This window comes from Athene noctua, chromosome Z, assembly GCF_965140245.1.
Source record: "Athene noctua chromosome Z, bAthNoc1.hap1.1, whole genome shotgun sequence".
Taxonomy (NCBI): Eukaryota; Metazoa; Chordata; class Aves; order Strigiformes; family Strigidae; genus Athene; species Athene noctua.
In genome coordinates, this window is record NC_134077.1 from 27,929,433 (window position 1) to 27,942,516 (window position 13,084).

A 13,084-nucleotide genomic window follows, 5' to 3' on the forward strand; every position below is an offset into this window, starting at 1 on the left:
GTCCCGGCAGGGCCTAAACCTGCACACCACCTTGCATGGGAAGTCCTGCTGCAGCGCAGCAGATTCTGAGGTGGTGTGTTTGAAACCCAGCCAGCACCCAAACTTCACCCAGTTGCTCCTTCAGCCTCCCCCACTCCTGGGGAATGAGGGAGAGAGTTGGAGAATAACGCTAAGGAGCCTTGTAGGTTGAGATAAAAACCATTTAATAATTGATAATTAAAATAATGATAATAACTGTAATAGAAAATACAACCATGTAATGCACAATGTGATTGTTCACCACCCACTGATCAATGCCCAGACAGTTCCTGGCTAATGATCCCAGAGAGTCCTGGAACTACAATCCTGGAAGCCAGAGTGAGCTTCCCCATCAAACCTTATCTATATATTGAGCATAACATTATATGATATGGAACATTCCATGGGCCAATTTGGGTCTGTTGCTCTAGCTCTGCTCCCTCTCAGCTTCTTGCGTACTTGAGAACAAGCAAGACATGGGAAGTTGAAAAGTTTTTGCTTTGCAACCACTAAAAACTTCAGTACACTATCAACATTCTTCTTATATCAAATCCCAAACTGAGTCAAAAATTTAGCATTATTCCACGTACTAAGAAGGGGAAAAAAAAATAGCTCTATCCCAGCCATAACAAGGACCTGAGGGCAGAGCAGGGTGGAGGGGAAGCTGGTTTTGCTGCAGGTCCAGTGACTTCAACCTGTGTCTAGTCCCTCTCAATGCCCAGCTACTGACACTTCTGCTCCCCTCTGGGTCCTCTCCGCTCTCTGACCAGTCAGGGCAACCTTGCTACAGGGAAGGCTGTCAAGGAGGTACTGACAATAGGCAAGGGCATCTGAGCTAGAAGCAAGCCTTGGGGTAACAGTATTTGAAAGGTGCAGAACAATTTCCACCAGCCCCAGCCTTTACCAAGAAAAACAAGTCTTTCAGCTTTCACCTCATACAGATCTGTTGCATTTAGGATGAGAATAAATTTGATAAGAGATAAATCCCCTTGCGTTCTAGCCGGTCCTCAGAAACTAGAGGGGCTAGGGGCGGCTGGACTTATCTCTTAATAGGTATGCCAATTAGGGCCGCAATTATAGGTCTTTCCCAGCCCAAAAGCTGTAAATCTGGTTGCATTCAAGAGAAGCAGTCAGAGACAGGAATAGGATTAGCATCAGATTATCATCCCTCTAAATTAGGTAAAAACTTGGGGTAGTATTTATCCTAGTTTGTATGCGTGAGTGGGTGGAGCTGTAGTCAAGCCATATCTTTTGAGTAACAACACAGCACATTCTTTGGTGCCAGGGGTACAGCTGTTTTTCTGTGGGGAAAAAAGGGAGGATAAGAAACAAGGTCAGCTCGATGCAAGGTGTGCAGCCAGGTTTTTTGAGAAAAGAAAGGGAGGATGAGGAACAAGGCCAGCAGGCTATTGCAAAGAGCAGGAGACCTCAGTTCAGCACCTCACTCTCCACTGCTCCTCCTCAGGAAGCTGTAGAGAGCAATGAGGTTGCCCTTCAACCTCCTATTCTCCAAACTAGACAAGCCCAAAATCCTCAGCTGCTTCACACAGGACATGCTGTTCAGCCATTTCACCAGCTCTGTTGCCCTCCTCTGGATGCATTCAGGTACCTTCACATCCTTGTGGGGCCCAGAACTGTGATAGTAAATTGTTTGTTCACCAAATTTTATTAAAATAATGGAAACATATGTTGCCACATGAGCCGTGCAAAGCTAATATTGCTACAGTTTGTAAGACTAACCGCAAGCGCTTAGCTGAAAAAACATGATAAAGCAAGACTGTATAGGTGGCATACGGGCACTCCCTTATCAGAACTTTAACAAACTAAAGAGACCTGTAGAGACAGTTCGCACTCCCTTATCAGAACTTTAACAGCTGAAGAGGCCTGTAGAGACATGTCAAAGAAATACCCTATCAGTTGAAGAGGCCTGTAGAGACATGCCAGAGAACTACGGAGGCTGCGCAAAGCTTCGGGGTGAAAAGTTCAACAACGAGGAAGAGGAGATACTTCATCCCTGCGCCCACCGCCCAGGGCTCTGCGACCACCGCCCAGAACTATTGAAGTTTACTACGCAGGCGCAAGTGGGAAGAAACCTCATTATAATACAAAGCGAGAGTAGGCGGGGATAGATCATAAATATGTATAGAAGTCTCATTAATATGTAATACTTGGTAACATATAAGGAAGGTGAGAAGCTACGAAAGCGCGCGCCGTTGGTAGAGTTGCACTCCCCGGCCGCCCAGCGCTGCAATTTGCTTATGCTTTGCTTGCTGTAATTAATAAATTTTAATTGGATATTACTTCAATAAATTATGTGAAGTCAATTTATAACAATTTTGGTGCCGTGACTCGGATGAGACTGCTACGGTGAAACGGAACTATCGGGGAGGCGCCCCACCTCCACTTCTGGTGGCCTCGGTAGTCCCGGTTTCTACCTCGCTCTCACCGACGAACCCAAATTCAAGGCAGTAAGCAAAAGGGACCGGTTGACTCTATAAACTTTGTGCACAAAGGTCCGGACGAAGACGCTAGAAGCGTGAGTATTTGCGGAAAGCAAAGGGAACCGTTCGGTCAGGGTCAGGGTCGGGAATCCTGGAGTGTTGCGTGTGAGAGGGGGGCCGACAGTTCGGACCCCCCAAGCGAGAGTGGACCCTCAGTAGTGCGGTTCCTATTGCCCGCGAGGGTGTGGGCCACGAACCAGGGGAAGCAAGTGGTTGCGTGAGATTGATTGAGTGCACTCCAGAAGACGGGGCAGGGGAAGAGCAAGTTCTCTGCACGTTCCAGAGGAAAGTCCTCTGAGGTTGGTATTTAATAATTGGCATTTTAGAAGATGGGACAAGGGAAGAGCAAGCCCTCTGTACCTGTAAAACTACCCCCAGTTCCAAAGGACAGTCCACTAGGATTTGTATTGGAAGCCTGGAGATGTTACCTCGGGACAGGGGATAAGGATAAGACAAAAATGATACATTACTGTATAGAAGTATGGGGAGGGAAACAAATAAGCCCAAATGTTTATTGGCCTATTTTCGGATCATCGGAAGATTGGGTCCGGCAGGCACTAAATATGTGGGTAAATTCCAAAACCCCATTTAGTCAGGAAGAGAGTAACTATGCAAAAATTTGGGTGGAACAACCAGGAGGAGTGTTTTTGTTTCCACTTAAAGAAGAAAAGGGTACAGATTCTAAAAAGAAGAATAAACATAAAGAGGAATTGCCGATAGTTCCTCCACCTTATGTGCCCCCAGTCCCAAATGCTCCTCTCGACTTAGACCCAGAAGGAGAGGAAGAAAGCCCGGACCCCAGTAACCAAAAGGGACCAAAGACTAGGAGCCGGGCAAGACAACAGAATCTGTACCCCCTTAGGGAAATGCCAATGGGAGGGGCACAACCTGAAATAGGGTTTATATCGGTTCCCCTTAGTTCAGGGGATGTAAGAGAATTTAAAAAAGAAATGGGAAAGTTATTAGATGACCCATTGGGTGTAGCGGAGAGACTGGATCAATTTTTGGGACCCAACACCTATACGTCTATTCTAGATATCTTGTTTACATCAGAAGAAAAAAACATGATTAGAACAGCAGGGATGCGTATTTGGGATGCAGCTCATGCTGCAGGACCGCACGCCGATACTAAGTGGCCATTACAGAGGCCAAATTGGAATCATCAGAATCAAGTTGATAGAGGCCATATGCAAGATCTAAGGACCATCATAATACAAGGGGTCAAAGAAGCAGTTCCAAGAGGGCAAAATATCAATAAAGCTTTTAATGAAAGGCAAAAGAAAGATGAGACCCCTACAGATTGGCTAGAGAGGCTAAGAAAGAGCCTACAGATGTACTCTGGATTAGATCCAGAGACACCGGTGGGCCAGGCACTCTTAAAAACTCAGTTTGTGGCAAAGTCATGGGATGATATCAGGAAAAAGTTGGAAAAGTTAGACAACTGGCAGGACAAAGGTTTGGATTAACTTTTGCGGGAGGCGCAGAAGGTTTTTGTGAGAAGAGATGAGGAAACACATAGAAGGCAGGTTAGGATGATGGTGGCGGCTATAAGGGAAAGTAGGAACCAGAACTCTGAAGGAGATAGGGAACAAGAATCTTCTTGTAAACAGGGGCAGCCTAGAATGAGGAATCAGGCTAAAAATCCAAGAAGGGAGAAAGAGGAAGCTAATGCATGTTTTTATTGCGGGATGAAGGGACATTTTAAGAAAGACTGTCGTAGAAGGATGAGGGATGAAAAGGTATTTAAGGAAGATTAGAGGGGTCAGGGGCTCTATTTACTGGGGACCCAAAACCAACAAGAGCCCTTGATAAAAATTAAGATTGGTCCTCAACACCAGGAAGTTGAATTTCTGGTAGATACAGGAGCCGAAAGGTCGACTATCCAGAGGTTACCACCTGGATGCGAAATTTCACGGGAAACGACCCATGTGGTAGGGGCAAAAGGGGAGCCTTTTGAAGTACCCATTGTAAAAAATGTGTTAATAGAAACAAGGTCCAAGATTGGGTTAGGAGACTTCTTATTGGTGCCAGAAGCAGAATATAATTTATTAGGAAGAGATTTGATTATAGAATTGGGACTTAAGTTAGAGGTAATTGATAGGGAATTAAAAATAAGATTATGCCCTCTGAGAGTGGAGGACGAAAAGAAAATTAATCCTGAGGTATGGTACACTCCTGATAGTATAGGACGATTGAAAATCCCTCCTTTCTCTGTAACCCTGAAGAACCCGGAGGTTCCAGTCAGAGTAAAGCAATATCATATACCTCTGGAGGGCAAAGAAGGACTAAAACCTGAAATAGATAGATTACTTAATAAAGGACTTTTGGAACCCTGCATGTCCCCTTTTAATACTCCTATTTTACCAGTAAAGAAATCTGATGGGTCATATCGTTTGGTGCAGGATTTAAGAGAAATCAACAAAAGAACCGTGACTCGATTTCCCGTAGTTGCCAACCCATATACATTACTAAGCAGATTAGGCCCTGAAAAACATTGGTATAGTGTAATAGACCTAAAAGATGCATTTTGGGCCTGTCCTCTGGACGAAAACAGCCGAGACTATTTTGCCTTTAAGTGGGAAGACCCAGAGACACACCGGCACCAACAATTAAGATGGACAGTACTACCTCAGGGGTTCACTGAGTCCCCTAATTTATTTGGGCAAGCTCTAGAACAGATTCTGCAGGAGTACCATACCAGTAATGAGAATATCCTAATTCAGTATGTAGATGACCTCTTGATTGCAGGAAACAATGAGAATAATGTACGGGAAGAGAGTATTAAATTACTTAATTGAGTCAAAAAGGATTAAAGGTGTCCAAAGCTAAATTGCAGTTTGTAGAAGAAGAAGTTAAGTACTTGGGACATTACTTAAGTAAGGGGGAGAAGAAAATCGATCCCCAGAGGGTAAATGGTATATTGTCACTCCCTCCCCCCCGAAATAAAAGACAGGTTAGACAATTGTTGGGACTAGTGGGATACTGCAAGCAGTGGATTGACAACTATAGCAGCAAAGTTAAATTTCTGTATGATAAGCTCAGCCAAGATGGCCTATTAAAATGGAGCAAAGAGGATGACAAGGCCCTGACACAACTCCAGCATGACCTTGTTAATGCTCCAGTATTAAGTCTCCCAGATTTAAAAAGACCATTTTTCCTGTTCGTAAATACTGAAGGAGGAACAGCCTATGGTGTGCTTACCCAAGAGTGGGCCGGGAAGAAAAAGCCAGTAGGATACTTATCAAAGTTATTAGACCCAGTAAGCAAGGGGTGGCCAACGTGTTTACAAGCTATAGTCTCATGTGCCCTATTAGTGGAAGAGGCCAATAAAATCACCTTCAACGGAGAATTAAAAGTATTATCCCCACATAATATCAGGGGAATTCTACAACAGAAGGCGGAAAAGTGGATCACGGACTCCAGACTTTTAAAATATGAGGGAATTTTATTGGACTCCCCGAAATTAACCTTAGAAATAACAACATTGCAAAACCCAGCACAATTCCTGTTTGGAGAGCCCGATGACAACAAATTGATTCATGACTGCATTGCAACAATCGAGAATCAAACAAAAATAAGACCAGACTTAGAGGAGGAGGAATTGACTGAAGGGGAGAAGTTGTTTGTTGATGGCTCATCCTGGGTAGTGGAAGGAAAAAGAGTATCAGGATATGCAATAGTAAGTGGTAAGGACCTAAGAATATTGGAATTGGGTCCCCTAAATAAATCCTGGTCAGCACAGGCGTGTGAATTGTATGCTGTTTTTCGGGCCCTTAAAGTTCTACAAAATAAAATAGGGACCATATACACTGATTCCAAATATGCTTATGGGGTGATACACACATTTGGGAAAATCTGGGAGGAAAGAGGTTTAATTAATTCCCAAGGAAAAGATCTGGTGCATCAGGAATTAATAAGACAAGTTCTCCAGGCCTTACGAGGACCCAGGAGAATTGCGGTAGTGCACATTAGAGGACATCAAAAGGGATTGGACTTAAAAAGTAGGGGAAATAATGCAACGGATCAGGAGGCAAAAAGGGCAGCACTCTTAGTCATCCGGCAAAGGCAACTTAAAGATCCGTATGAAGGAAGAGCAAGGTGCCTCTCGTGTGGAGATAATTTGAAAGAACTTTCGTGCTATGAATACTGGAAGGACTGGGGGATGGAGGGTATTAAATGCGTTTGTAACAACCCTACAGCAAAACATTGCTATCACCATGGAGAAGTATTCCAAATCTATAGCTATACCACACCAGAAAAAGAAAAACTATCCCAATTAGGCGCAAAAGAAAGTCTGAACGGGGAATGGAAACTCCCGGATGGGAGAACGGTGGTACCCAAGGCAATAGCAATAGACATCATGAAGAGGTTACATAATAAAACCCACTGGGGAGCCCAGGCATTAGTAGACCAGTTTGCAACCAAATATATGTGCATTGGGGTACATAACTTAGCTAAACAAGTAACTCAAGGATGTATAACCTGTCTCAAGGTAAACAAAAATTATCTTAGGGAACGACCATTAGGAGGGAGACCCCTAGCATATAGACCATTCTCAAATGTCCAACTTGACTTTACTGAACTACCTAAAGAAGGTAGATATAAATATTTGCTAGTAATTTTAGATCATTTAACTCATTTTGTAGAAGCATTCCCCACTGCTAGAGCCACAGCACATACAGTGGTCAAAATTTTACTAGAAAATATAATTCCCCGATATGGTGTTACTGAAGTAATAGACTCGGACAGAGGTCCTCATTTTGTGTCAAAAATCACTAAGGAAGTAACAACAATCCTAGGAATAAAGTGGGATCACCATACACCATGGCATCCTCAGAGTTCAGGAAGAGTTGGAAGGATGAATGGAGAAATAAAAAAACAACTGACTAAGTTGATGCTAGAAACCAAGCTATCCTGGGTCAAGTGTTTGCCGCTGGCACTACTGAATATACGCACCCAACCCAGATCTGATATGGGTATTTCCCCCTTTGAGATGCTATATGGAATGCCGTATAATCTGGAGGGGCCGCAGGATCGCCCAAATTTTAAAGATCAAAATATCAATAATTACATAACAAACCTTATGAAGTATAGAGAAGAGCTATGGAAGAAAGGGATGGTAGCCCAAAGACCCCCTTTAGAAATGAAAATTCATCAGATACAACCAGGGGACTGGGTACTAATAAAATCTTGGAAAGAAACATCTCTAACCCCACAATGGGAGGGTCCTTATCTTGTATTGCTCACTACAGACACAGCCATAAGGACTGCGGAAAAAGGATGGACACACGCAAGTCGAGTTAAAGGACCAGTCCGAACATCAGAATTCAAGTGGCAAGTGACCAGTCCTCCAGGGGACCTGAAGCTAAAACTCCGGAAAAAGGGTATTGATGAACAAATATCGAATCAAGCACTCAACCAACCCCTATTACACAGATGAAGGACTAGTTTGTAATTCAGACGTAAAAGTTAAGTATAAGAATCTCAATTGTGAATGTTATCTTTTTGTATACTATACCTGTATAGTATGCCAGGAAGAGTGGTGGTCACATTGTCATAGAAGGATACCCCCAAGGGGAGTTTGAACTCCCTGCTGGAAAACACAGCGAAAGCTCACTGATTGGGCCCTAGAAACCTGAAGTATCCTGTAGAGCAATTGAAAAAAAAAAAAAGAAAAAAAAAAAAAATTTTTGCAAAGGGGATTAATCCAAATTAAAAAGGCTCTCTGCCAGAAATTGACAGTGGGAGTCGAGTGCCATTCCCTAGAAGTAAAAGCAAAAAGTTGGCAGTCTTATATTATACGACAAAGGTCCCGACAGACTCAGTCCCCTCCTGAAGAACACTCTTGCTGCCAAGAAGATGGAATCCCCTGTGGCTCGTGGCAACCGAGTTGACAGGCGAGGCAGAGGAGTAGAAAGCTGTGGAGGAAGGAGCCAAAATACTGGGATGCTTAAGTCATATTCAAAGAACTGCCACAGAAATGGGAATGAGCTTCCCCCCAAGTGTCGGCGAAGCCTAGAAAACCAAATTTTAGCGGGTCATCAGAAATACCGTAGACAAAAAAGTTATGAAATAATTAAATGTGGACACCACTCTGTTATACTCTTAATAATGATCTTTTGGGTTATTAGAGAAACTTATAGCCTTGAACAAACAAACCCCCACGAACCATTTAAGTGGTCACTTATCAGATGGGATAATCAAAAAGTTTTAAAAACTGTGACCCTAGCGGGACCACCAAGTTTCATAGTTGGGTTGTGCGATATGACGGGAATCGATCATTGTGGAAAACAGTTAAACCTAACCGCATTTTACATGTGTCCTAGCTCACATAGAGGGAAACCTTATTGTAATTATCCAGGGGAATATTTTTGTGCATATTGGGGTTGTGAAACTATAGCATCAGACTGGAACCCAGGAGGAGGTCAGGATAAATATTTAAGAGCTGGGTTCGGCCCTGCAGGATGTAAAGTCCCTAAGAGGGGTCCCTCAGAAGAAATGACATATATAGGAACTTGTAAATTTATCTACCTAAATGTCACTCAACCTGAGGATCAAGGGTGGATATTGGGTAAAACATGGGGAATCAGACATTGGGAACCTGGAGCAGACAGAGGTAACTTAATAATGATTAAGAAAGAAAGAATACCTGCGGACCCAGAACCAGTTGGTCCCAATACAGCTTTAGCCCCAAACAAGGAAGTGTTTACTCCCTTCGACAAACAAAATGACATAAAGGGAACCCTCCCCTTACCAGCACCCTCAATTAATCTAACTAAATCGGGAACAACAAAATTAGGAAAATCTAATGCAATGTGGAAAATTATGCAGGCCAGCTATAGAGTACTTAACAAAACTCATCCAGAACTTACTAAGGACTGCTGGTTATGCTATAATATCAGACCCCCTTTTTATGAAGCGATAGGAATGACCTCCAAGGTCAGGAGGATGAACGGGACTAATCCTAAAGAATGCTTTTGGAAAAAAGACAAAGAGAACACACAAGGACTTACCTTAGCACAGGTCTCAGGAAAAGGAAGATGTATTGGAAACATTCCTACAGAAAAACAACACTTATGCAGCACAATTATGCCCTTAGAACGGGACAAAAAAACAGCTATTTGGCTATTACCTGCTGCCAACACTAAATGGGTATGTAATGATATAGGAATTACCCCATGTTTGTCCCTTAAACTGTTTGATGAATCAAAGGACTATTGCATCCAGGTGTCTATAATCCCCAAAATAACTTACCACACAAGTGAATATATATATAAACAGCATGCCACAGCTGAACATCATTTGGTAAAGAGAGAACCCTTCACAGCTTTAACAATAGCAACCCTTCTAACTATCGGAGGAATAGGAGCAGGAACTGGGGTGGCATCTCTAATAAACCAACAAAAGGAATTCAAAGAATTGAGGATCTCTGTAGATGAGGACTTAAGCCGAGTCGAACAAGCAATAGATGGATTGGTCAAATCCCTGCGTTCACTATCGGAGGTAGTTCTGCAGAATCGAAGGGGATTAGATTTATTATTTTTACAACAAGGTGGACTGTGTGCCGCCTTAAAAGAAGAATGCTGTGCATATGCAGACCATACAGGAGTGGTAATAGATACAATGAGTGAGTTAAAAAAACACCTGGAACAAAGAAAAAAAGAACGAGAGACCCAACGAAGTTGGTATGAATCATGGTTCAATCATTCCCCTTGGTTAACAACCCTGTTATCCACAATTGCAGGACCATTAATTTTGCTCTTATTAGGATTGATATTTGGGCCATGTATATTTAATAAGTTAATTGAAATAGTTAAAGGACGATTAGAAGCAGCACATTTAATGCTAATGAGGACTAAATACAAACAAATCTCAGATGCCCAGGAGGATGAAATATTGGAACCAGCAAGACTTGAATTAAAAAGATTCAGTGAACAAAATGGTAAAAAGAAAAAGGGGGAATTGTGATAGTTAGTAAATTGTTTGTTCACCAAATTTTATTAAAATAATGGAAACATATGTTGCCACATGAGCCGTGCAAAGCTAATATTGCTACAGTTTGTAAGACTAACCGCAAGCGCTTAGCTGAAAAAACATGATAAAGCAAGACTGTATAGGAGGCATACGGGCACTCCCTTATCAGAACTTTAACAGCTGAAGAGGCCTGTAGAGACATGTCAAAGAAATACCCTATCAGTTGAAGAGGCCTGTAGAGACATGCCAGAGAACTACGGAGGCTGCGCAAAGCTTCGGGGTGAAAAGTTCAACAACGAGGAAGAGGAGATACTTCATCCCTGCGCCCACCGCCCAGGGCTCTGCGACCACCGCCCAGAACTATTGAAGTTTACTACGCAGGCGCAAGTGGGAAGAAACCTCATTATAATACAAAGCGAGAGTAGGCGGGGATAGATCATAAATATGTATAGAAGTCTCATTAATATGTAATACTTGGTAACATATAAGGAAGGTGAGAAGCTACGAAAGCGCGCGCCGTTGGTAGAGTTGCACTCCCCGGCCGCCCAGCGCTGCAATTTGCTTATGCTTTGCTTGCTGTAATTAATAAATTTTAATTGGATATTACTTCAATAAATTATGTGAAGTCAATTTATAACAGAACCGCACAGAGCACTGAAGGTGAGGCTGCACCGTCGCTGAATACAGCAGGATAATCACCTCTTCTGACCAGCTGGTTACGCTGTGTTTGATGCACCCCAGGATGCAGAGGTTTGCCCTCTCGGCTGCCAGGGCACACTGCTGACTCACACTGGTGCTGCCAACCAGCACCCCCCCACCCGTTCTGCAGGGCGGATCTCCAGCCACTCCTCTCCCAGTTCATACCTGTGTTGGGTGTTACTCCATCCCAGGTGCAGAATCTGTCATTTGGACTTGTTAAAGTTCACACTATTGATGACTGCCCAGTGCTCCAATCTATCTATATCCCTCTGCAAGGTCTCTTGTTCCTTGGGAGAGTCAGCACCTCTCTTTTACAAGGTTTCCACTGAATTTTTCACATTCATGTGGGCAAATGGGTTGCTATAGAATGGAGTATCTCAGCGGTCTGATTTTATTCCCATTAAAAATAAGCTCAACAAATCAATTTTCTGGTTTAAAGCAGTGGATCAATCCAATCCTTTTATAAAGGAATCTCATATATATAAAGTGAAAGGGATCTTTAGACATTGAGTGCAACCTCATGCAAAACTCTGGTTCTATTATTTTATTGAGGATCTAACAGATTTACCATTTGTTGTTAATCAAGCAGGGAGAAGGGATTGTGGAGAACACCAGAAGAAGAAGAGAGGAGAAGGAGGCACTAAACGTGTAAGTGTAACCACTGCAAACATAAATTCAAGAACAAGCTTCATCTGTTTGTCACAGAGCGCAGATGGAGCCATGGGGTAACATTCCCCGACATAGTGCTGCCCAGACACTCATGGCCACAGGATTTCTTAAAACAAGCCCATTTATTGGATATTTAGATGCAGAGGCTATATACAGATGAAGAGGCTGTGTGGAAAGCAGGGACCTGGCTTGTGTTCAGCTTGTCATGGGGCAGAAGAGGAAGCACAGCACATTCTCCGGCAGAGAAATGTAATAAAACCTATATGATATTTGTTATTCAAATCTCAAGTTATGGTTAAATATATTATTCAGTAAATTAAATATAAAAAGAAATTGTGTTAATATCAAGATTGTATTGTAACTGAACTTTGTTGTGGTCAGACAGTGTTATGGTTCTAAATGTTTTTGCACTTTACATGTAACCTAAGGTTTAAAAGAAATAAGAAATAAGGCATTATGTATAGAGTTTTTATGGTTAAAATCAGTTGTTAAAAGGGAGCTGAAATGGCCGCCGCCTTCAGGCCAAATGGTGTTATGCCTAGACATGTCTGGACCATGGATACATGCACACCTGTGCTGAGTCACCCCCCTCCTCCCCCACGGTGGAAAGCCGGCGAACATTCCCTGGCAACAAAAAGCCCGCGAAAGAAAAGTTGTTTAGGACTTGCAGACCCCTCAGGGAGCACCCCCGCCCTCATGAATATTCATGAGGACTGCACTTTACAGGGACTCCGTTTCGGGATGTAAGGTGTGTGTCTTGGTCGAGCAGAGACTCCCCGGCACACCCAGCGCTGTTTTGCTCACTTTCGCTTGCTAATAAATTTTACTGACCACTAAAACAAATTTGAAGGTGGTTATTTCACTTTAAATTGCGATTAATCCATAACATAACCACAGTTTGTATAGCTGAAGATGCATTTAGACAGTACTGCAACGACACACAGTTTCTGAAGTCATCTGCTCCTTTTCTACTTTCATTTTACATAGCACTGACCATCTGCTGACTCCACAGCATCAACCCCGTCTAGCATGTTGCTGGTATTTCATGTTTGCTGCTTTATTCTCATCAAGACCAGCACCCCCAAAGAGGGTGAAGGCAGCCAGGATCATTGAAAACATTCCCCTGCATGAAATGAGGCTGTCAGAGGCCAGGAGAGAGGAGAGGAGAGGGAAGATGCAGCAGATCACTTCCCAGTGCTTCACATGGTGCTTGTGGGGAACAT